The sequence below is a fragment of the Miniopterus natalensis genome, chromosome 10, assembly GCF_054644295.1.
Source record: "Miniopterus natalensis isolate mMinNat1 chromosome 10, mMinNat1.hap1, whole genome shotgun sequence".
NCBI classification, from domain to species: Eukaryota; Metazoa; Chordata; class Mammalia; order Chiroptera; family Miniopteridae; genus Miniopterus; species Miniopterus natalensis.
The window spans coordinates 48,194,605-48,218,270 of NC_142090.1; the positions used below are offsets into that span (position 1 = coordinate 48,194,605).

General features: G+C 35.9%; 1 protein-coding gene and 1 non-coding gene across 2 annotated transcripts in view; both read right to left on the bottom strand.

Moving 5' to 3' along the window:
* Positions 1–23,666, bottom strand: part of MAGI2 (membrane associated guanylate kinase, WW and PDZ domain containing 2) — a 1,282,556-nt gene that overhangs the window by 778,771 nt on the left and 480,119 nt on the right. The gene's annotated exons all lie outside the window — the stretch shown is intronic.
* Positions 2,965–3,071, bottom strand: LOC148092257 (U6 spliceosomal RNA). Its single transcript, XR_015715230.1, has one exon. It is a non-coding gene; the product is annotated as a U6 spliceosomal RNA (small nuclear RNA).

Below are 23,666 nucleotides of genomic sequence, written 5' to 3' on the forward strand. Positions count from 1 at the left end.
TGAAAAGATGAGCTAATTATACTCTTCTGATAACTATATATATTCAAAGATAATTTGGTTAGTTTTCCACTTAAAACTAGTATATAAGAATAATCCATTTATTCACTTATAGGTATATACCCAAGAGAAGAGGAAAACTTTATATGTCCGCACAAAAATGTGTATGTGAATGCTTATAGGGGTGTGATTCTAGTCACCCAAAAGGTGGAAACAACCCAAATGACCATCATCTGATGAATGTATAAATAAAATGAGATACATCAATACAGTGGGATATAATTCAACTATAAAAGAGAATGAAGTACTCATAATGTCCTTGTCACTATATGGATGAATCTTGAAAGCATTACATGAAACAGCTAAATGAGAGAAGCAGTCACAAAAAGCTGCATATTGCATGAATTAATTTGTACGGAATGTCTAGAGTAGCGAAGCCCATGGATAAAGAAAGGAAAGTTGTGGTTTCCAGGAGAGAGGAAAGGATAGAAAAGAGTGACTGCTAATGGTGTTCTGGGGTATTTGGGGCTGATTATAATGCTTTGAAGTTAAAATCTGGTGATGGTATACAACATTGTAAATAAAGTAAAACTCTCTGAATTGCATACTTTAAAGAATGGATTTCATAATATATGAATTATATCTCAATACAAATACACATAAACAGAGCAATCCATTTGCAATAGACTACATACATGAAATATCTATGATAAGCAAAGTTAGAAAACATATAGATACCATCTCCAAAAGGAAGAAACCTCTCTATCTAGTTGATTAAAAAAATTAAAATTTATCTTTCAGTTAAGAAAAAAAAGATGTTTTAAAAGTTTTCTGATTTTTGCCCTGGTCAGTGTGGCTCAGTTGGCTGGGCATTGTCTTGTGCACCCAAGTGTTGCTGGTTCAATTCCAGGTCAGGGCACATGCCCAGATTGCTGGCTCGATCTCCTGTAGAGAGCATGCAGGACTGATGTTTCACTCTCACATAGATGTTTCTCTCTCTCTCTTTCCCTTCTTCACTTTCTAAAAATCAGTTAAAAAAAAAAGAACACATAAAAAAACTTCTCTGATTTTTAGTTTTCACTAAGGTGCTTAGTAGAATATCCAAGGTATCTACCTGTAAATATCTCCACTTGCAAGAAACAACTACAGTATTCCCCTGGAAATTCAGGGTTTTAACCATAAACTAAACTTTAACAAACTTATTTCAGCAGTATCACTTTCCATTTCCTAAGAGATTTCTATCAACACTGTTCCTGGGAAAATCATAAGACTACTGTCTTTCAAACACAATAAGAGAGCAGTAGTTTAATGTTTAAGTTTATACATCTAATTACTGAATCATCTGCTAAAATTATTCTGGTTACTTTGGGTCAAAATCTGAACCTCTCTTGTTGCCAAGATTTATCTCTGTTTTAAAGAAAGAAACAATAGTAGTTGTACCATTTTAATAAATCATGAGGGAGACGAGGTCAGCTCTAACCTCCTAACAGTAATTAATACTCCTCTCTCAGCCTAAGGTTTTAGGAAGATGTAAAGTTATTTCAGTTTTTAAATTATTCTAATGTATTGTTCACCAATCCACCAAGAATTTACATGCTCTGAGAAAAAAAATAACAGTATAACTTTTAAAGAATGCAAAATAAAATGTAAGGCCTATTGCTGTCATCTTATCCATAATGGGAAATCACTGTGGATATCTTGAAAAAATATCATACTAATGTGAAATGGCAAAAGGAATGAATATAAAAACCTTTGATGAACCTGTTTTAAGCACAGAATGTGGATATCTTTCCCAGAGCCTGTTGCTGACTTAGTCTTGGTTTTAACTCCTCACATTTCAATGGGTGCTATTTCCATATATAAAAAGACTAATGTGGTAACGTATTTTAGCTGAAATTTAAGGATGGATCAGGTCAAAGGGGACAGTGACTTCATTTTAAGGTGTACAGAAAAGTAATGTGAAAAATGAGACATAGAAAGAAATTATGGAAAAGCATTAAAGCCTGGCAAAGATACTCTGCAAGCAAAATTTCAGGTAAAATCGTTAGTGCTATAAGTGATATAAAACCTCACTGGCTTGTTAACAATAAATCTTATTTAACATTCCTTTTAGGTTTCAGAAAGACTAGAAAATAGTGATCTTTAATACAATACGCAATTTTGACAAGGTACCACTATGTGTTTACATTTGCAATACTATGTATGCCCCAGTGAACACGGGAAGGTAATGCCAAAGAGACTGCGAAAAGGAAAAAGTTTGAAGAAAAAGCAAGTGCTCCATTAACCATACAATCTGAGAAAAAAACTGGAGACAAGCTGTGAAAAAATACTACTTTTTTGAAATGGACTAAGTTTAGCTCTACTTCCACCTCATTTCTTAGGTTTAATACGCTGCAGTTCTTAATACACTGTGTGTATGTTTTAATCATGTCAGATGTGTGGGCGTCCAGCAAGTCTTTAGGAGAAATATAGAATGCAAATAGTGCGGCTGTCTTCATGCTCCAGTTGGCTGAACTTTGTAGGCTCCCAATTTACCAGCTTGTAATTGTAACAGATAATGGTTATTACTCTAGGAATGGTTTATTTTGTGAAGATAACATTAATGTTACCAAGAGAACATGGTACAAAGCACTTGACCAATTACTGGGCTCCAAGTCAGTCTTCTTTGGCAGTGACAATTTTCTAAAATTCATTCAGCTTATTTATCATATTACTACAGTTTACTAAATGGTCACCTGGAACTAAGTATAACTGCAAAAAGAAATCAGTTATTTAGACATAATTTACAGTATTTTTCTCAACATTTTTTTCCTTTTTTGGTATTATTTATTTATTTTAAAATTTATCTTTGTTGTTGAAAGTATTACAGATGTCCCCCCTTTTCCCCCATTGACCCCTTCTACCTTGCACCCACCCCCTGCCCAGGCCTTCACCACACCATTGTCTGTGTCCTTGGGTTATGCATAAAAAAGTATGGAACGCTTCACAGACTTGCATGTCATCCTTGCACAGGGGCCATGCTAATCTTCTCTGTATCATTCCAATTTTAGTATATGTGCTGCCAAAATGAGCACTCAACATTTTTTCTTTAGTCCTGAAATACTTGAATGTTGGGGAATATTTCTATCAGGAACAGTGGTTCAGAAAGCAAAGAAACGCATTGGGATGAGGTGTAGCTCTTTCAAAGTGCATATGCTAAAAGTGTTATCTATTAATATTTTAGTAAGGAAAGAGAAAAGAGGAGCTTGGGAAGACTGAATCCCCCCAGATTAGCCTTGTAGGGGGAACCTCAACCCCTCAACTCCTCAACAGTCTTCATTTAGAATATTTTGTTGAAATACTTCTGTTATTGATGGTTGATATTATTATAGATGAAAGATTACAGATAGGTTAAAAGTTTAAAACAAAACTTCAAAAGATATATAAAAGAGAGGGTGCTGTGGGTGTGGAGAGATTGAGCTAAAAAGGAAAAAAATGAGAGAGAAGTCGTGGACATGGACTACAACGTGGTGATTGCGGAGGAAGGGGAGTGGGTGGAGGTAGAAGGGGGCAAAGAGGGAATAAATGGCGATGGGGGAGAAAACAGTGACTTTAAAAACTATCTGTGCTTTACAGAATAAAATAAAAAAAAATGTTATCTGCTACTTAAAGGCTTTTCATAATTTATATAGTTCAGTTTTAATTATGTAGTTACCATATTCTAGATTGTATTCTAGATGTCTTAGGGATAAGATATGACTCAGTCATGAACTCTCCTTTTGTTAAGATTATAGTCTAAGAAGAGAGCTTATAAATGCACATAAATAACTACTCTATGCAAGTTAAAATAGCTAGTTTTCAGAGGAATAATGTTAAAATAAAAATTCATAAAAGGAAAAATAAAAATTCAAAAAGGAAAAATTTATGGGTGGGCCTTATTTCATATATGTATCAACATTATCTCTTACAGTTTTCAGCCTTTGTCAAAGTCTACTAATGAATTGAGCTCACATTAACACAAGATATGCCACCTGGCCAGGTGTGGCTCAGTGGTTGAGTGTTGACCTAGGATCCAGGCGATTGGGGTTCGATTCGTGGTCAGGGCAAATGCCAGGGTTGCGGGCTCCATCCCCAGTCAAGGGCGTGCAGGAAGCAGCCGATCAATGACTCTCATCATTGATGTTTCTATCTCTCTCTCCCTCTCCCTTCCTCTCTCTGAAATCAATAAAGATATATTTTTAAGAAACAAACAAAAACACCCCACAAGATATGCCAAATAAACCAAGTAAAACTAACTTTTTAGAAATGATCTGAGGTATGAACATAAAGTTTTCTTTTGCCTAGTGAGTTAGAGGATTTTTACTGGGGATAAATGTGAAACATTAGTGATGTCTGTGATTTATATTTGCCTGCAGAAGTGTCAGCTCTTCAGGAAGGCCTTTCCTAACCACACTACCTAAAATAGCACCTATATTTTTCTCTAGCCCTCCTCACTTTTCTTTAGCATACTGGCATATCTTTTTACATTTAGTTACTTGTCTTCCTCAAGAGAATCTAAGCTCTTTGAAGGCAGAAAACTTTGTCTTGTTTGCTGTTGTATCGCCAGTATGTGGCAGATAGTAAACATTCAACTACTGAATTACTGAATAATTTGCTAATTTACCACTAGAATGAGCACAGATTCCAGGATTTCAAAGTAACAATCCCTAAAAAGAATGTAATCTACTTGATTTTATTGAATCTTTTGCCTTTAAATGGCATCTATAATAATGGTAACTCACAAATAAATTTCTAGAGGCCTGACCTCTCCCCATGAACTCCACTTTACATCTCTGCCTGGCTAAGAGGCATCCCAAATTTAATGTCAAGAAGAGAAGTTTTGATTTGCCACCCTGAGACTTTTCTTTTCTAGTGTTCTCCATCTTGGTTAATGCTATAACTATCCATCTAGCTGTTCAAGCCTCAACTGTTCTTGATTCGTCTTGTCATTTTACCTGTGTGTCTGACCCATCACCTGACCACGTATATCACGTAGCCACCTGTTTGCCCATCTTCAGTGCTCTTATCTTAAACTAGCTTCAGGTCTTCATTTGTTATTTTGCCCTACCTCCACCCTTGCCTTCCTATGACCCTTTCTCTACACAACAACCAAATATATCTTTCAAAGACTCAAATTAAATCAGGCTGTTCCTTTAAAACCTAAAGGAGTTTCCCCCTGCATTATGAATGCAACCCAAACTCTGATACGAACCAAAAAGTTCTTTATGATATACTTCTACTGACTTCTTTGAAACCTTGTCCTGGTCCCCTGTCTCCTTGTGCTCTAAAACCCAAAACATTGCTTTTTCTCTATTTGTTCAACCCTAAGCTTAGTCCTACTTCAGGACTTTTCCTCTGTTTTCAAGTCTGTTCTTCCTCATTGTCACTGTTTTCCAACACTAAGGTCTCAGCTAAAATATCTCTTCCTCACAGGCCTTCCCCAGCACCATATGCAGTATTGCTATACTCCCTGCCCTAGTTTATTCTCTTCTACTCCTCCTCATCAGGAGCTACCTTACATGTGTGTTTATTTGTTTACATTCACATTAAACTGCAGGGGAACAGGAACAAAGGGCACTATGCTTGACAAACAGTAGATGCTCACTAAATATTGATTGATTCAATGAATGAAGTAATCAATTAATCATCAATCAAATGGTCAGAAAACACTGCCTTTTATGTAAATTTAAAATTTATTTAATTTTTAGGATCTTCAAACACTATTATAATTTAGTTTCATTAATATTTATTGTGTACCTTCTACATGAAAGAGAAATGGTCTGAATACACAAATATGAATAGGACATGGACTCAGCTTTTTGAGGCTTGATGGTTAGCTGGAGAAATAGCAAAATAAATAATTGCAAAGCTTGATGGTGATTGCAACAATACAAGTGCTCATAGGATAGAAAAGTAGTAGAGGAGACAAAGTGAGTAATATTTGGGATGTGGAATGGTAAGAAAAAATATCCCGACATAGAGTTAGAAATATAAAATCTGAGAATTCACAAATGCATTGGCAAGCCCAGGTGCACTTCCGGCAAAGCAAATGCCATAAGGAAGTAAACACGTCAAAGCTGCAGAAGCAACAGAAGTTCAGCTGGGATTTGGAATGTAAAGTGTAGGAAATAGGGAAAGAAATGATTAGAGTGGAAGGCAGGTGTAGACCCTTGAGAAATACTGTATTACATACTAAGGAGTTTAAATGCCATTGTGCAAGAGAGAAGAAACGAGAGCTTTCCTTAAATCATTCTCAAATCACTAGTCCTATCAATCATGAAATCAGAAGGAAGCTCTCTCAAGGTTAAGTTTCTGATACTTAAGACAATGACTCAGCGATGAATTGTGGTAGTGGTGTAGAGCCATGGTACTTTTATTCTCTCTTTAATCTTTATCCATAGCAAAGTATGAAATTTTCCTTAAGTAAATTCTTTTTTATAAAAAGACAATAATTTCTGTATAAAAATTCCACACTAAATACTGACTTATACTTGAACTTTAAGAAATCTTGCAGATTATCAGATTTTATTCATGTTTAGTGTCTGACTTATAGTAGATACCCAACAAATAGTTGCTGAATCATGATCAACAATAAAATGTAATTGATTTCTATGGTTTACTAATTTACTAACTATAAAAGAAATTGTTGTTTTGTTAACAGATCCACTAAAATTTCAGATGAGATCGTAATGTTACTGCAAGTGCAGGCTGAATATAGTAAGTAACATTGCTTAACTATTTTCTATTTGCCATTTTACAGATGATAAACTGGGGGCTTAAAGAGGTTAAGTAACTTGCCCAAGATCACATATGTAGTAAAGGACAGAACAAAAAGTCAAATGGAAGGTTCACTCCAGAATCCTTGCTTTTTAGCTACTACTGTAATGTAATGCTTCTCTGTTTCAGAAGAAAAGTGTAAGATCCTGGTTAAGTGTAGCAGATATACTCCACTGAAAAGGTTTTAAGTGATGACAGAATTACTGAAATTAAGGAGGAATACAGAGTTTTAAATCTTACTTTCTCCAGGATTATAAACTAATCATTCAATGTGGCCTAGATATTCTCACTCTTATTTCCTTGTAATTGTGAGGTTTTTTTCTGGATAATCATGTAATATCGTCAGACCCACTCCCCCTTCTCAAGAACTGTGCACTGTGAATTATATCCTGAAAGCTGTCCTTTCCTTACCTCTATCTTACCTGTGTAAAGCAATTCTGTGCTGTTGACTGCAATATCACTGAAATATAACCCAAAGCATTGACTTAATATAATGTTTTAATTGCTCATTGTCAAACAATGAAGATTTCAAGCCAACAAGAATAAGTCAGGAACAAACATACTGGATAAGCTAAACTTTAATTAATTTTTGCCAAGTGAGGTATTTTTTAAAGAAAAATAACCATGCTGCTTTATTTTTAAACACAGAATGAATATAACATGACTGGAAACCTTTTTTTAATTGCCTCTTAGGACACAGCAATGTTATTGAATAACATAAAATTTAAAAATTGTATTTTAATGTTTGCTTTACCACCTTCCTTGTAGTTACTGCTTAGTGCTTGACCAAAACAATATTATAATCTGTTATTTTGTCTTGTAGAAGGCAAAAAAATAATAAAGCAAAACTAGGAATCATAATAATAAATTAACGTGGTTAAATTTTGTTTATGTGAAAATGATTTCCCAATAGGATTTTCTTGCTATCTTCACTTTTCTCATCACTAATCTATTTAACAAACAAATCTTAAAAAACCATAAAGAACAAGCTCTATGGTTGGGACTAATAAGGGTTTTAATACTAGGACAGTATTAAATTATGTCACCTATCTCCCGTCTCCCTCCTCCCCCGGGGTGCTGTGAGGAGTACAGTGTTCTTTGGGAACTCAGAGGAAGAATAATTCTCTCTGACTATGAGATATATAACATAAGTGTAGTTATTAAACATAGGAGCAAAACAAACAGTGTGATGCTAACACTGTTTGGAAAAGAGCATTCTCAATGCAATGGTCACCAAGATTTGTTCCTATATTTCTTTGCTTTTCCACATTGTATTCAGCTATGTATGTACAGTATTTCACCTGTGTATGCAGGTAAACAAATATTGTTTAATTTTGTTCATTTTCGAGCTTGATAAAAATTGTATTACACGGAAGGAGGTGGTCTGATTTTTCCCCCATCACATACAACATCCGAGATTCATCCAGGTTGATGTCTATTGTTAGAGTGCATCCTCTTGGTTGTTTCTTCTCCTTTGCTGCTGCAAACAATGCTGTTATAAACATTCTTGTGCCTGTCTCCTGGTACAGATGAGCACATTTCTCCATGGTGTGTTATCTGGGTGTCTCACATGAAAATAAGAAAATGTTTTCCCAACTGCGTGTACCAATTTACAATCTCACCAGTAGTATATGACTTCTCATTGCTTGGCATCTTTACAGACATTTTATATTGCCATATTTTAAAAATCTTGATAATATAATTAAGGCAAAAATCTTATAAGAATCTTAATTTCCATTCCCCTTATCACTAATGAAGTTAAGCATCTTTTTGTATGCTTATTTTCCAGTTGTGCTTTTTCTTCATTGAAGTACCTATTCATTTCTTTTGCCCATGTTTTGTTTGGGTTGTTTGCTTTTTAGTTATTCTTTTGCAGGAAGTTGTTTTTTTAACATGATTATTGATATCAATCTTGGTTCATCTCTATGTATGACAAATATTGTCTCTAGTTTTTTAATGTTTATTTTTTCATGAATGCGAGATCGTACATTTGATATTTGGTTTTGTTAATATATTCCTTTATGGTTACATTTCTTGGTATCTTGTTTATGAAATGTTTTCATGCACCAAACTAATAACAGTAATCTGTGCATTCTTCAGAGAATTTAAAATATTTGTCTTTATTAAGAATTTGATTCACCTGGAATGGAAGTGTGCATATGGCATAAAGAAAGATTTTTATTTTTTCCAATATGCACAGTCACTTTCTTTAACACTATTTATTGAAGAGCCCATCTTTTCCAAACTGATCTTCAAAGCCACCTCTAGCAACTATTACATTTCCCTATATGTTTAGTAAATTTGTTTAATGTGTGCTATTCGAGATTGGAGACTCTAAATGATGGGCCTAGCTTATCCAAGCTTTTAATGCAATTTTGGATGTGTAAAGAGCACTTAGCTATAATTTGAGGAAGAGATAATGAGTAGAGAGTTCAAAGGCTATGCTTAAGGAATTAAAGGCATTTGGTGTTGAGTGATGACAATTTGAAAAGATAAAGACATTGACTTGGCTAGGCAGCCAATCTCAAGAAACGGGAGAGATATGGCCAAGAGAAGAGTCCTCTGGAGGCAAGACTGAAGGATTTTTAGAACAGTGACGTGTAATATTCAGTTCAAAGTTGCTATTTGAAAGCTCTGTTCAGTTTTTAGTGCCTTCAGTAACTGTCAGACACACACTAGTGCATTGGAATTTGGGTGGTTTCTAGTGGGGAACAAAGCAACAACTGAAAAAAGACAGTAATTTTCAAAAAGCCAGGACACTGGATCAAGAATTGATGAGGGTAATAGCGTCTTCCTTGGGAAGAGTGGGGTAAAGAGTGATGGCTAATATGGGGTTTTCTTCCTACATAAGTCTAGATCATTTTATTAAGTCGTTAAGGGAATGCAATGCTGTTCCCCACAACCACAATCTTATCACTCCTACATGGAAAGCCTTATGAGGTTTTTGTTCTCTTTTTCTTAGAACTATAAGATCATGTCCAAAACTCCTTAGGACATTATTCAGAACTGCATGCAATCTGGATTCTATCTCTTCCCTTCATTCTCTCTCTTTTTTTAATCCTCACTCGAGAGTAAGTTTATTGATTTTAGAGAAAGGAAGGGAGGGAAAGAGGGAGAGAGAGAAAGAGAAATAGAGAGAGAGAAACATTGATGTGAGAGAGAAACACTGATGTGAGAAACATTGATTGGTTGCCTCCATACACCATAACTGGGGATCAAACTGCAACCAAGGCATGCGCCCTGACCAAGAATAGAACCCATGACCTCTGACCTTTCGGTGTCCAGGATGGCCTTCCAACTAGCCTAGCCACACCTGGCCGGTGTTCCATTCTCTTTTCTTAAGCAACGCTGAAGTATCTTCAGTGTCTTAAACAGGCCAGGCACTTTCAGCCCTCCTTCCTCTGATGGTATCGTTCCCTGTGCATGATATGTATAGTGTAGGCCCATGATAAGAATGGAATAATCAGGGTAATAGAAAGGTTATGTTATCAGTGCAGGAGCTGTGAGTCATCCCTGCCTTCCACAGTCACCCACCCTTGGCTGTGGACAGCAGTCACAATGCAGGACTCAGTTTGACTTTGGAACCAGTGTCCTGGCAGTCTAGGACTGAAAACAAGTGCACCACCATACCAGCACTGGCATATGTATATCAGGTTTTAGTCATCTATGGAATCATGACAAATGGAAGCATTTCAGGCAAGATCAGCGAGCTTACTAGTAAGGGATCAGAAAAATCTCCCTGTGATATGATCAGTCTTTTGCTCTCTTTCTTGAGTTTCTATCAAAAATAAGAAATTTATTCTGCATCTGGAATGCATCATTGAAAATTCGCCCACAGTGTTGTAACTTTATTTTTACTGTTGACACTATTACAGATGTCCCCATTTCTCCCCCTTTGCCCACCTCCACCCAGCCCCAACACTGCCCCCCTTCCCTTTGGCCATCACCACACTGTTGTCTATCGGTTAAGCATATATGTTCTTTGGCTAATCTCTTCACCTTCCTTTATCCAGTCAGCCCCATTTGTCTCCCCTCTGACAGCTGTCAGTCTGTTCCTTGCATCCATGCCTCTGGTTTTACTTTGTTCGTCAATTTAATTTGTTCGTTTGATTCCACTTATGAATGAAATCATATGGTACTTGTCTTTTTCTGACTGGCTTATTTCACTTAGCATAATCCTCTCCAGGTCCATCTTTCTTTTGTATGGTCTCCTAGTATTCCTTGTGTAAATGTACAACAGCTATTTAAACTGTTAGATGCAATTAGTGAAAGAAAAAAATGAATTTGTTGATAAAATCTAATAATATCATTCTATTTAAAACCCCTTTCTAAATTTTCTCCATGGAAACAATCCCTACACTAGAAGGAGAAACACAACAAAAAGTTTAAATTTTAAGTCAAACTTTAGATATATTTAATGTATTTTGTAACTTCTTTAACAGGATTAGGTCAGTTACTAACGTCTATGTATAAATATTAAGACATTGACACTGTATTTAAAAAAGATCAATGACAGGTAAGACAAATAGGGGACCCTGTTTTATAACAGGTAAAAAGATTTAGAACTTTTTGTACAATAAATGTGCAAAGTTATGAAAAACTATATATAAATATATCCATTCATTGGACTTATTACAAGGCAATCACTTTATGTTTCATAAGAGTAGGAAGTGTTGAATGTAGAGTATAACATAATCAAATTATAATTGATTCACATTTTGATTCCTAGGTAAAGTTTTTCTCAATTCTTGCAGACCAGGTTCGTTTTCATTACTTTTTCTTCAGATTACTCCTACTGCTATCCATAGCTCTACTATAGAACTCAATATATCTATTATGTACTGGACACATAAATAAAACAGACACTAGTACCTGTTGAAAAAATAACCTGGCACAAAGTTAGTGCTTAAATTAATTGAAAAGTGAAAATCTAAATTCAATTAAAAAACAAACAAAAAACCCCAGCCCTGTCCAGTGTGGCTCAGTTGGTTGGAGTGTCTCCAGGGCACCAAAAGGTCTCAGGTTTGATTCCCAGTCAGGGCATGTGCAGGAGGCAACCAATCTACATTTCTCACATCAATGTTTCTCTCTCTCTCTCCCTCTGCCTACCTCTCTCTCTCTCAATAAAAACATATCCTTGGGTGAGGATTTAAAAAACAACAACTCTTACAACCTGATTGGCATACTCATCATCATTTCTATCTAATGCATAACATGAAGTTATGGACAGAGTTAATAGGATGTTTTAGGGGAAAAAAGGAGAAAGGAAGGAAAGAAAGAAGAAAAAAAGGAGAGAGGGAAAAAGAGAGGGGCAGAGAAGAAAAACAGAAAGGGAGTGAGGGAGAAAAGAAAAAAAGAAAGAAAACTTAATTGGAGGGACAAGATATTAATGAAGTGTTTTATCTTTAAAAATTATCTGTAAGTTTAATGGAGGAAAATATTTCCAAATGAAAATTAACATTTAATGAAAGAAATTAATTATCAATAACTGTCCTATGTAGACCATTATAGTTCTTTTACATATAATAATAGTGATATTAATTAAGCCAGCATCATTCTGATGCAGGTGGTCTGTGGATCATACTTTGAGAAACACTGTATTAAGAAATTAGCTTTAGAAAAACAAAACAAATAATAGCAACAAAATCTCTGTGGTATGAAACGGAAACATTCTTTCATACAGACTCTGCCTAGTGCAATTTTGCACTCTCCCATGTTACCAAGTAGTGAAAATATCCCCATGGTTGTCCACTGGGAGACATAGATGTGAATCCGGTCCTTGGAGAAAGGGAAGAGTGTTTTCTTTTCTAATAGTTTAACTCAACTTCATCTTTGTTGTTGTTGTTGTTGTTAATTCTCACCTGAGGATATTTTTCCATTGATTTTTAGAGAGAGTGGGAGAGAGGGGGAGAGAGAGAGAGAAAGAGAGAGAAACATCAATGTGAGAGACACACAGCGATTGGTTGCCTCCCGCACATGCTCCGAATGGGACCAGGGATCAAACCTGCAACCGAGGCAAGTGCCCCTGTCCAGAATCAAACCCTCCACCCTTTAGTCCGAGGGCTGACTCTCTAACCACTGAGCCAAACCGGCTAGGGCTCAACATTTTTAATACACAAGTTAGAAATCAGTTTAATTATGAATAAAACCAGAAAGATCTCAACACATGAACCAATATCGCTACCAAAAGTGGGCTTTGTTTTGGCAGGAGGAACCAAGTCTGATATGTGACAGTTAAGGTTCACACTTATACCTAAGATGACAAGAATAAATGTTAAATCCAGAAGCAAAGCTGTGACTTTAAGCCTCATTTCTGGTCCTTCATTATTCAAAAAAGATCAAGAACCTTCTGTGTGGTAAGGAAAGACCACCTAGATGTTCAGAAAGAACACAGGCTTAGGAGTTGAACAGCTATTTGTCCTTCAGCAAATTGTTTAGTTTCCTACCTGGGATTGCTCCTGTATGAAATAGACAATTGGGACATTTCTATCCCAGAATTGTTTTGGAGTCAAAAGTGGAAGAATGCATAGATTCTTATTCTGTTACATAATAGATAATCAGTTAGATGAATGTCTTCTCCAACATCTTCCAACTCTTTTTCTATTAGATTACTAAACTTTTGACTGTGATTTTATTTGTAACTGTGCCACAATTTTAAAAGGTTTGGCCAGGTTCTTCTTTTCATAAGCAGAAGGGGAATTATTTTTTTGAAAGGTGAGCTAGTCCTGGTCTTGCCTCAGCCATTTCTGGTCTGAATGAAGCAGGGTCCAAGGGGGCCCACGGCTGGTGGAGGGTGCAGCAGTCTGCAGTAACCAGGGAGCTGAGCTAGGGTAGCTCATTTTTCTGGGGACAGTTATACACATGATCTTTTAAAACTTCAGCTTGTTACCAATGCAGAAGTTATTTTCTTGAAATCAAAACAAATGACTGAGATAAGTTATCTCTAGCGCAAAAAATCTGCTAAATGAAGCCATTTAAATTACTTATGAAAACTGAGTGTTTAACTGTCCTCAAATATCATTATCCCTCTTATTCTTTCTAATGCAAACATAGGCAATGAAAGCAAAAGTTAGCCATTAGGGACACCATTTCATACTTTTGAATTTGATAAACTATATTCTTTGGTATAAACAAAATATGAATGAGTTCAATTTATTATCAATATTTGCAATATGGAATACTCATTTACCAGATAAAATGCCATATTCTTCTAAAACCATGCTAAGCTTCAAAATGAAGACTTTCAAATTGAATTAGAAAATTCTATTCACTGCATCCCTTGGGTAAACCAAGAAAATGCTCATGTAATCTGTAAAAATCCACGCACCTGGTTCAGTTTGAATTACACTTTGATTTTAGTTGTAAAGGCCTAGCAAGTATTTTGGCAAGAATTTTGTTTCCAACTCTAAGCTACTGAAAATGAGTTTCACTTTTCAGCAGAATCTGTTATGTGGACTCAGCAGAAGCATTAACCTTCCATTTTGTAAAAGAAAACAATCAATATCTATAACACACAGGAAGAATGGGTCATTCTCCCATCTGTTAGGGCATTTTACATGAGAAATAACACCAGGGTTCAGATACAGAAAAACTTCTACCCACCTATCTAAAGGGCCAGATTTATAGGACCTTTAAATCTCAATAAGTATCGAATATGGGAGAGAGTAGTGAGAAAAATATTTCCTAAGTTTTAATTTGGTTTCTATTTGTTTTCTTAATTGTGGAAAATACCCATTTTAATGATCTACTATGCTTTTAAAGCAAAGATAAGATGCTAGATATACTTGAATTTTTAAACTTTGAAAAAAGAATGTGGGTTTAAATGAATGAATTTAGTCTGCAAATTGAGACTAATAAGTTATTTAAATTATTTTCAAACTTTAGTAATTTAAAAACTTTAAAGATTTGATGTATATATGCTAAGGAAGTTGAATATATGTCTTCATTTGAATGTACATTTGGTTAAAATCCAAACCTCTGGTAAAATAATATTTTATGATTATATATCCATGGACATACACACATATATATCATATATATATATACACACACACACAAATATACTATATAAGATATAGATTTTAGCCTCAAAGATGCATACATATACATATATTTTATATAACATATAAAATTAGATTTAACTTCCAAATTGAAAAAATAATACCTTAGAATATATATTATATATACAGAGAGAGAAAGAGAGAAAGTCAATGTGATTATAATATTCTCTGAAAATAACTGAATTCCTAAAAGCAATTCTTTCCTTTTAGCACCTTTTCTTAAAATCTGAAATTCTTAAGAATGTAAGTAGAAATACAAAGCCATTGAAGAGTCAATTTTAGGCACATCAAGTACAAACACTATACAATAGTAAGCTGTGTATTTAAGTGGAGCTTAAGTTAAAGAAAAAAAAAAAGGGCCCTAGCTGGGTGGCTCAGTTGGTTGGAGCATCATCCCAAACACCAAAAAGGTTGCAGGTTTGATTCCTGGTCAAGGCACATACCTAGATTCAGGTTCAATCCTTGATTGGGTCGTGTTCAGGAGGAAAATGACTGATGTTTCTCTTTCTCTCTCTTCCTTCCTCTCTCTAAACATATCCTTGGGTACATATCCTCAGTTACAAATCCTCAGGTGGGGATTTAAAAAAATTGGGAGGATGCAAGGAGAGAAGAGCACAGTGAACACCTGAGTTCACATTCCAGTTCTGCCTCTTACCATGTGCGACTGGGCAAGTTACTTAAATCTAAGTTTCCATTTCCTCATCAGGAGAGTGAGAATAATAATCCCAAAGGGTTGTGGGAATTAAAGAAGATAAATCAGTACTAAGCATACTTACTACCTGGATTATAATGCCATTTTAGTTGTTTATTTATTTAAAAAAATATACCTTTATTGATTTCAGAGAGAGGAAGGGGGAAGGAGAGAGAGAGAGAGAGAGAGAGAGAACCATCAATGATGAGTCATTGATCGGCTGCCTCCTACACGCCCCCGACTGGGGATCGAGCCAGCAACCCGGGCATAAGCCCTGACCGGGAAATAGAATCTCCGTCTCCTGGATCCTAGGTGGATGCTCAATTGCTGAGCCACACAGGCTGGGCTATAATGTCATTTTAAAAGAACGTGAACATAAAACAATAATTTGAAAATGATGCTGCTGACCTTTACTATTAGCTACCAAATTTCGCCAGGAAGGAAGCCCAAGTTTTGCTCTTTTATTTCTGTGCCTTCCCCCGACTCATGGGCACTCACTCTAAGCCGAGTTACACCAGGGGACCTCAGTATTTAAAGGAGAGGTTAACACTACTCTTCTGTGAGGCACATTCCTCATGTTTCCCTGTTTCTGGTTTGCTTTTTCCTCTAGGAGCTTCTCTCATATGGCTGTTAGGATAAGAGAGGCCCTCCGTTATCCTCCTGCTCCTCTGGATACATAGCCTTCCTCCTTTCCTCCTCTTTTCCTGCCCCCTTCAGAACTGTTGCTCCCATCATAAGGCCAGTGGGAACGAAGGTGGGTGAAGGGGAAAGTAGTCATCAAGGCCCTGTCTGCTTAAGCCAGCCTTCAATCTAAGAAAAGGAATGTTTGCAATACACACATGATCCAGCCTAAACTAGGAAAAACATTCCCTATCAGAGTCTGAGGCCAAAGCAAGCTCTTACTAGTAAAATCAAAGCATGCCAGGTCTCAGTTTCTGGGAACAAATAATATTAACATGAATATTCAATATCCAAACACTGCTCCCCCAGTAAAGACACCCAAGACTTTAGCCTCGACATAAAGTCACATACAATATAGTGTCCGCCATACTACGTGATGCAAATCTGCTCTTTCTCTGTTTCAGGTTTGCGGGTTGCTTCCTACAAGTCGCTTGGGTAAAGCGTCCCTCTGAGCTGTTGCTTTCCAGAAAAATGCTGTTTCCTGCTGCCACTGCTTGGCAGACTCAGCCGAAATGTGCCACTGTGTTTTAGGCACTTTATAAACTTTGGAATCCAGGAACCAAAGTGAGACTGATTCTGTCCTAAATTTCACAAGGGCTTTCCCACTAATGGCTTAGGTTTCTGAACAGCGGGCACAAAATGATCACATTCATTTCACACATATAGGGTAATATCCAGAAAACTGATCATCAAGTATTATCAGTGGGTATCTCTGTGTAAAGAGATTTCAGGAGAATTTTTCACTTTATTCTTTGTACTTAACTTTGTTGTTTGGAATATTGTTCATAATGAGCATACATCAGTTTTGCATTCAGAAAGAAAATAAATCTATATTCACTGAAATAAAAGACTCCTCTAGCTGCTGCTCCTTACCCACACATTCTGGGGGAGGGAGATCTAGTCCTGCAAGCCAGCTAGAGAAGAGATGCTTTTCTGTCCTCTGTTTTATCATCTCCATTTCAGGAACAAGCATGCAAATCTTCCCCCTCCTTTTTTATAAAAACAAAAAAAATCCCTATATGAATCTAGATTGAAAATATACTAGAGGCTGCACATCATGTTGATTTGGCAAAGTCTAAAGACAAAATTGAGTTGCACACAAGCAGCATCAATTTTAAACTGTCCCCCAAAGCCATCTGGTCACCTTGTTCCAGGGTTCAGATTCACATTTGTCATTTCAGTTCTTCATTTGGTTTTCCTAGGCTTCACTCACATAACCAATTGGCTAACTGTTCTTAGTTTGGAGTCAACCATAAACTCAGTATGCAGAATCTATGTTTCCTTGTATTCGGTCAATAAAAATGTAGATCGGATTAAATCTCTGAGTTCAATGGCCCACTATTAATGAACTCAGTAATTGGATTATTCAAGCAGATACAAATCCTCTTATCTTTACTCTCATCCTGTGTGGTTTTTTCATTTATCCATGATAGAATATCATGAGAAACTGTCCTGACTACCTTGGTGAATTTATGTTAAATGAACCATTTTAGCAAGCCTGAAATAAATGAAAATTTATCTCATTTCTCATAATTTTTGTCCTCAGAACACTAGCTAACCATTATTGGTTATTGTTTTATTTTGTAAGTGCTCTGAAGAATCTGTTCAAATAGCTCCAGAGATCAGAAACTGTCTAGAGTTTTTGACATTCACTTTATTTTCTTATCTGAAATCACAAAGATATTTGCTCAGCTGCTGGCATCTCTTTGTTTACATGATTTCTAAAAAATAAATATTAGTTTAAGCAATCACAGTCAAATCATAAATTGAAACAAATGATGTATTTGGACCTGGAGACTTGAACATATTTTGAACACAATTTTTTTCCTTGCCTGAGGAGATTATACACACACACACAGATATATCTATATCTATATCATCTATATCTATATCTATATCTATATCTATATCTATATCTATATCTATATCTATATCTATATCTATATCTATATCATCTATATCTATATCTATATCTATATCTATCTACCTCTATATCTATATCATCTATATCTATATCATCTATATCTATATCATCTATATCTATATCTATATCATCATCATCTATATCATCTATATCATCATCTATATATATATATCTATAGATATAGATATAGATATATTTAAGTATATAAATTTAAGTATATACATATATACTTAAATTTGAGAGAGAGAGGAAGGGAGAGAGGGAAAAAAACATGGACTGGAGATGGGATCCTCAACCTGGTATGTGCCCTGACTGGAAATTGAACCCACCACCTTTTGGTGTATAGGATGGTGTTCCAGTCAACTGAGCTGCATTGGCCAGGGCCACAAGATTTTATATATATATGTCTTCAATTTTCATTTAACTCTGTTTATTACATAATTTTTATTTAAAAAGGATTCTCTTTGAATGGGTGCAACCTTAACATTTTTGGACCCTGATGGAAGATTATAGTTGGATGTCCCCATACCACACCTAAATGGTAAGTGGAGCCCACAGACTGTTCAAGAACTATGTTAATCCTCCTACCTTCACAAATGCCACTGAAAAGCCAAGTTCAAACTGAGAATTCCTAGGCCCCTCGGAGCTGTATGCTTCTTCTCACCCCCAGATCTGTCTGCACCAGACAGCCGCCTGTATACGTAGGTATAAAAACCTCAGCCCACATATCCAAGATCTGTTCACACTTTCTCTCATCTGCAAGCAACTACCCCAGGGAAACTGAACCCAGGGAAGAGGCCTGAATATGTTATCAAATGAGTTTGAGTCCATTTGGTCAGGAATTTTGAAACTTGAGTGGCAGAGAGGGAGAACAGATTCTTGGCTCCGCGCACAGAGGCCTCTTGTCCCGGTGTAAGGCCGTCCTGCCTTTGCAGCTGAAGAGTGCACCTTCCTCTTTGTTATCTATTAATTTCAACCTTTGATTCTTTTATTGTTCTTTTTTGTTGTTGCTGTTAACTGTCACCCAAGGATATTTTTTCCACTGATTTTTAGAGAGAGTGGAAGGGAAGGAGGGAGGAGACAGAGAGAGACAGAAACATCGACCTGAGAGAGACATCAGTTAGTTGCCTTCCACAGGCACCCCAACTGGGGTGGGTATTGAACCTGCAACCCAGGCGTGTGTTCTTGACAGGGAATCCAAACTACCATCTTTTTGTGATGGGGGTGGGGGCGGGGGACACTGTAATCACTGAGCAATACTGGCCAGGGCAGTTCTTTTATTGTTCTTAATGATTTCCTTCAAAACCTAGCTGGAAACATGTGTTTCCTTTAGAATTTTATGTAATGCTGTTCTGGGCATTTCAACTTGGAACATCCCTATAGATTTGAGAACCTCTTCTGCATTCATCTCTCATTGTGTGTCTCTCTCTCAGCTTTCATATATGATTTCCCTTCTGCCATTACTCACACAGATAGACACAGCTACCTTTTACTGTGCTCCGGAACAACTGACAGGCACTGGATTAATAGTTAAGCGTCGACTTCTAATCCTCGACCTGCAATTCACCAGTCGTATCATCTCAGGAGCTCTGGCTACGCTTATTGTTTTGTATAAAATAAAAATAATGATAATTTTTATGCTATCTTCACAAGATTGTTTTAGGAATAAAATAGGAGAATATATGAGAACGTAATCTTCGAAACCATAAAATGTCACATATATAAATGGCATTATTGTGGCCACCACTACACGTTGTCTTAAGAATTAAGAAGTATTGCTCTTAAGTAGCACTCACCTACTCCTCCCTCACCTACATGTGGAGCACAATTTGCCATTTTATGTCTGTGTTTCTTCTTAGAATTTATAGATATAATTTATTATTAACAGAAATATTGAGCTAAAAATAAGCTCTGTCTGTAATGGCCCATTTATTAACATGCAATACTAATAAAAATAAACCAAATGCATAATAGCAAAAATTTACATATAAGGAAATAAAAAAGGACAGAAATATTACTTATAGTCCTCTAGGATTTCTTCAGTGCCACATGCATTACTATTACTTATACTAAAACAACCTATGTCATTAAGTTAGTTTATATTCTCTATTCAAATTTGTAGCTGCCAATCCTGAAATTAATTGTAAGTTCCATGAGAAAAGTATTATCTTTAATATGCTCTCGCCTCTCTTTATCTCACAGCACAGTGCTCAGAATATAATTATTTATAATGATGACAAATCAACAGGTTTAAAACACAAAGATTAATCTCAAAATGCTACAACATGAATTTTAAATTCTCTTAGCCTTAACTAAAAACATCGGTAACTGAAGATGAAAACTTATGTGGGAGAACTTGCCTTCCAAAAGTCTCCTTCAGGTTTTTTAGGTTTTCATCCAAAATGTTTTGGGTTGTGGATTTCTTGATAGTCTTTATCACTTTTCCTGTGCCTGAGTAAACTGGTGAAGTTTATCCAGGAAAGTTTTCTAGTTGCTTTTTTGTTTGTTTGTTTAAATATATTTTTATATATTTAAAGAGAGAGGAAGGGAGAGGGAGAGAGAGAGAAACATCAATTATGAGAGTCATTGATCAGCTGCCTCCTGCACGCCCCCGACTGGGGATTGAGCCCACAACCTGGGCATGTGCCTCGACCGGGAATTGAACCATGATCTCCCGGATCATAGGTCGATGCTCAACCACTGAGCCCCGCCAGGCCAGTCCTAGTTGCCTTTTATATTGGGTGACCTACATTTAGGAATTAGTAGCCTCAACTGTGCCATCTCCATAGCTACAAGCCAAAATACTGCTATCTTCTCATTTCACTCATGAGCCTTCTCTCCTTACTAGGACAAATCATGCTCTCTCAAGCATAGAGTTAATATGATGTTCTTAACTGACCCTGAGGTGATAAACATTAAGGAAATTAATAATGCTCCATGTTTACATAATCACTTAATCCAGTAAAAGGTGTCAATGTTGCTGTGGTCCATTACAATCTGGGGCTGACAGAACCATTTTGCTGAGATAGCGCCCACACTGTTCCCTTTATGTCACAAAGTTTTCATAAAAGGTGCTTAGAATAAGAGAGGCATTTTAATGGGTTACAGCAGAAGACAGACAGACAAAATTGGATGACACCCAAATTTAAACCACTATCAACTTTTGTAGCCAGTACTAACAATGGTAGAAGGAACAAACTGTAATGTGAACCATATCTGCGTATTTTAAATCTTACCCCAATCAAACAGTTAGGAAAGAGATCTTTATGTCCATTCAAATGTGTGGAGCATTGGCTATAAATACACTAAACAATTGAAAACATGATAGCTGTGCTTCCTATTTATCCTCTCCCCATAGAATTTTCACTGTCCATTGTATGGGTGCAAAAGAGGCAGAACAAATGGAAAGGAGAAGCTTGAGATGCAACGGAGGCAAGGACTCTCTATCGTCCGTCCCCCAAATTCTGTAAACCACTCTTACCAGTTATCTGATTAAGAGGTGGACTTTGCTCACAAATAAATATGAGATCTGTGGGCTAAAAGATAGGTCACTCTTTGAGGCAATGGAGGCTGAAGAGTCCTTGTGTGTAAAGCATTCCACTAAGCACATCCCTAAGAAATGCTCAGGGCCAAGTGTTCCTGTTTGCCCACTTTTATATTTAAAGAAAAATGTTAGCCTTTGTGCTCTCTTTTAATTTGTCCTACTTTTATGGCAGAGCAGAATTTCTTTTCACGAACACTGAACCATATATTTGATTCCTGGAAGGTATCAGTGTGTATGTAAGAGATGGGGTACAGTGGGGAGTACAGTGTTCATTTGATGAAAATGAGTGGTAAAGGGTAAAAGTTAATTAATTTAATCGTGTTGAACATCCAATCTTGATATTTTCAGTTGCACAATGTATTTTTGTCTGAATAATCTCTCCTTGGCCTTGTGTCTTATAAATGTGATACTGTAAACTGAAGATTAACAACTTTTGATAGTATATGCTATGGTTGGAATTAACAAAATATCACCTCCTTTTAGCAAAATATCACCTTGTAGCAAATTTTTAAGGAGCCTAAGAGAATACTTGAATTGTTTAATGGGGTTTTATATGTGGATAGCAAATGAGGATACCTCACAATTTCACTTATAGACACACACACACTCCAACACACACACATGCACACACACTAAACATTCTACAGCATTCATGAAAAATCATGCTTATTATTTATACATTAGCCATTGAACATCAATTGTATTTTAAATATATATTGCCAAACTAGATTGGCATCCAAATGAATACTTAGGTCATTGGTCTTATAAGAGGCGCTTTCCTCTGGGGAATGGGTTAAACTGTTGCTGTCAGATTGAAAATAATTAGCTCTGCTGATATGCAAAGAATTGGTCTGTCAGGAAATGTCACTGCCATTGAGTGCTGTTCCTTAGTCTACATTCAATTTTCTGTCTGGCTCAGAAAATTTTAATAACAGGTTGGAATTAATGTGTAAAATTTTAACCAATTTTCATAAAAATACCTTATTTCATTTTCATTTTGCTCTCATATAATTTTTTGGTTGTCATAAATTAGGATACTAAACATATCTTATTTCCCTAACTTTCATTACCTTTGTCCTATGAATATAGACATTTAAAGTTCATTTTTTCCCTTAGTACTTTTCAAATTTTTAATGGGAGTTTAAATTTCATTGAAAATGACAAAAGAAGAGAAGGGGCAGTGAGATGCAGAAAGTTGAAGAAACATGTGAGCAGTTTCTTCCCCTATGTCTTGAAGGAGCAGAGACTTCTTTAATCTTACATGTTCCAAGAACATAAAACTAGTGTTTGAATTTCAAAAACTGCCTTTAATCAATAAAAATCTGGGTTTAAACACTGTCATTAATCAGTGCCCAGTGCAGTCAAGAGAGGTGGATGCTTTCATTATATAACCTACTTGAGTATAATTCTGGAATCTGTCTCCAGTCTCTTCAAAAATCCTTTGTAGGAAACTCAAAGTCTTGAGGGCAGAGGTGTTGTTTTAATCTCTTCTTTAAGTTGAAGTATATTATTTTAGAAAAGAGAGAAGATGTGGGGTTTGAAAAATTGCTTCCATAAGGCAGAAAAAGAGGACATTTCCTCTATTAGTCTCACGATAACAAAATTAAGGACTACTAGCAAGTGACAGTGTAAAGATAAAGAACATTTGTGAAGATCTTTAGTCAAGGAGACCTTAAAGGAAAATTCTACTGAGGGAAAATATAGTTGAAATTAAAATGGAAATTGTAAAATATTAATGGATAGAAACAGGAGATGGTTGCTGGTATTTAGCTACTCTAGAAGGAATTAATAAGAAAGATGGGTGAGTTATTATTTGTGGTCTCAAATGTTTATAAAGTAATGCACAGAGAATGGACAATAAATGAATGGCCTTGAAATTTTAACACAAGAGAAAGTTTTCTGGTTATATTGAAACATAATTGATATATAACACTGTATAAGTTTAGGTTGTACAGTATGATGATTTGATTTATA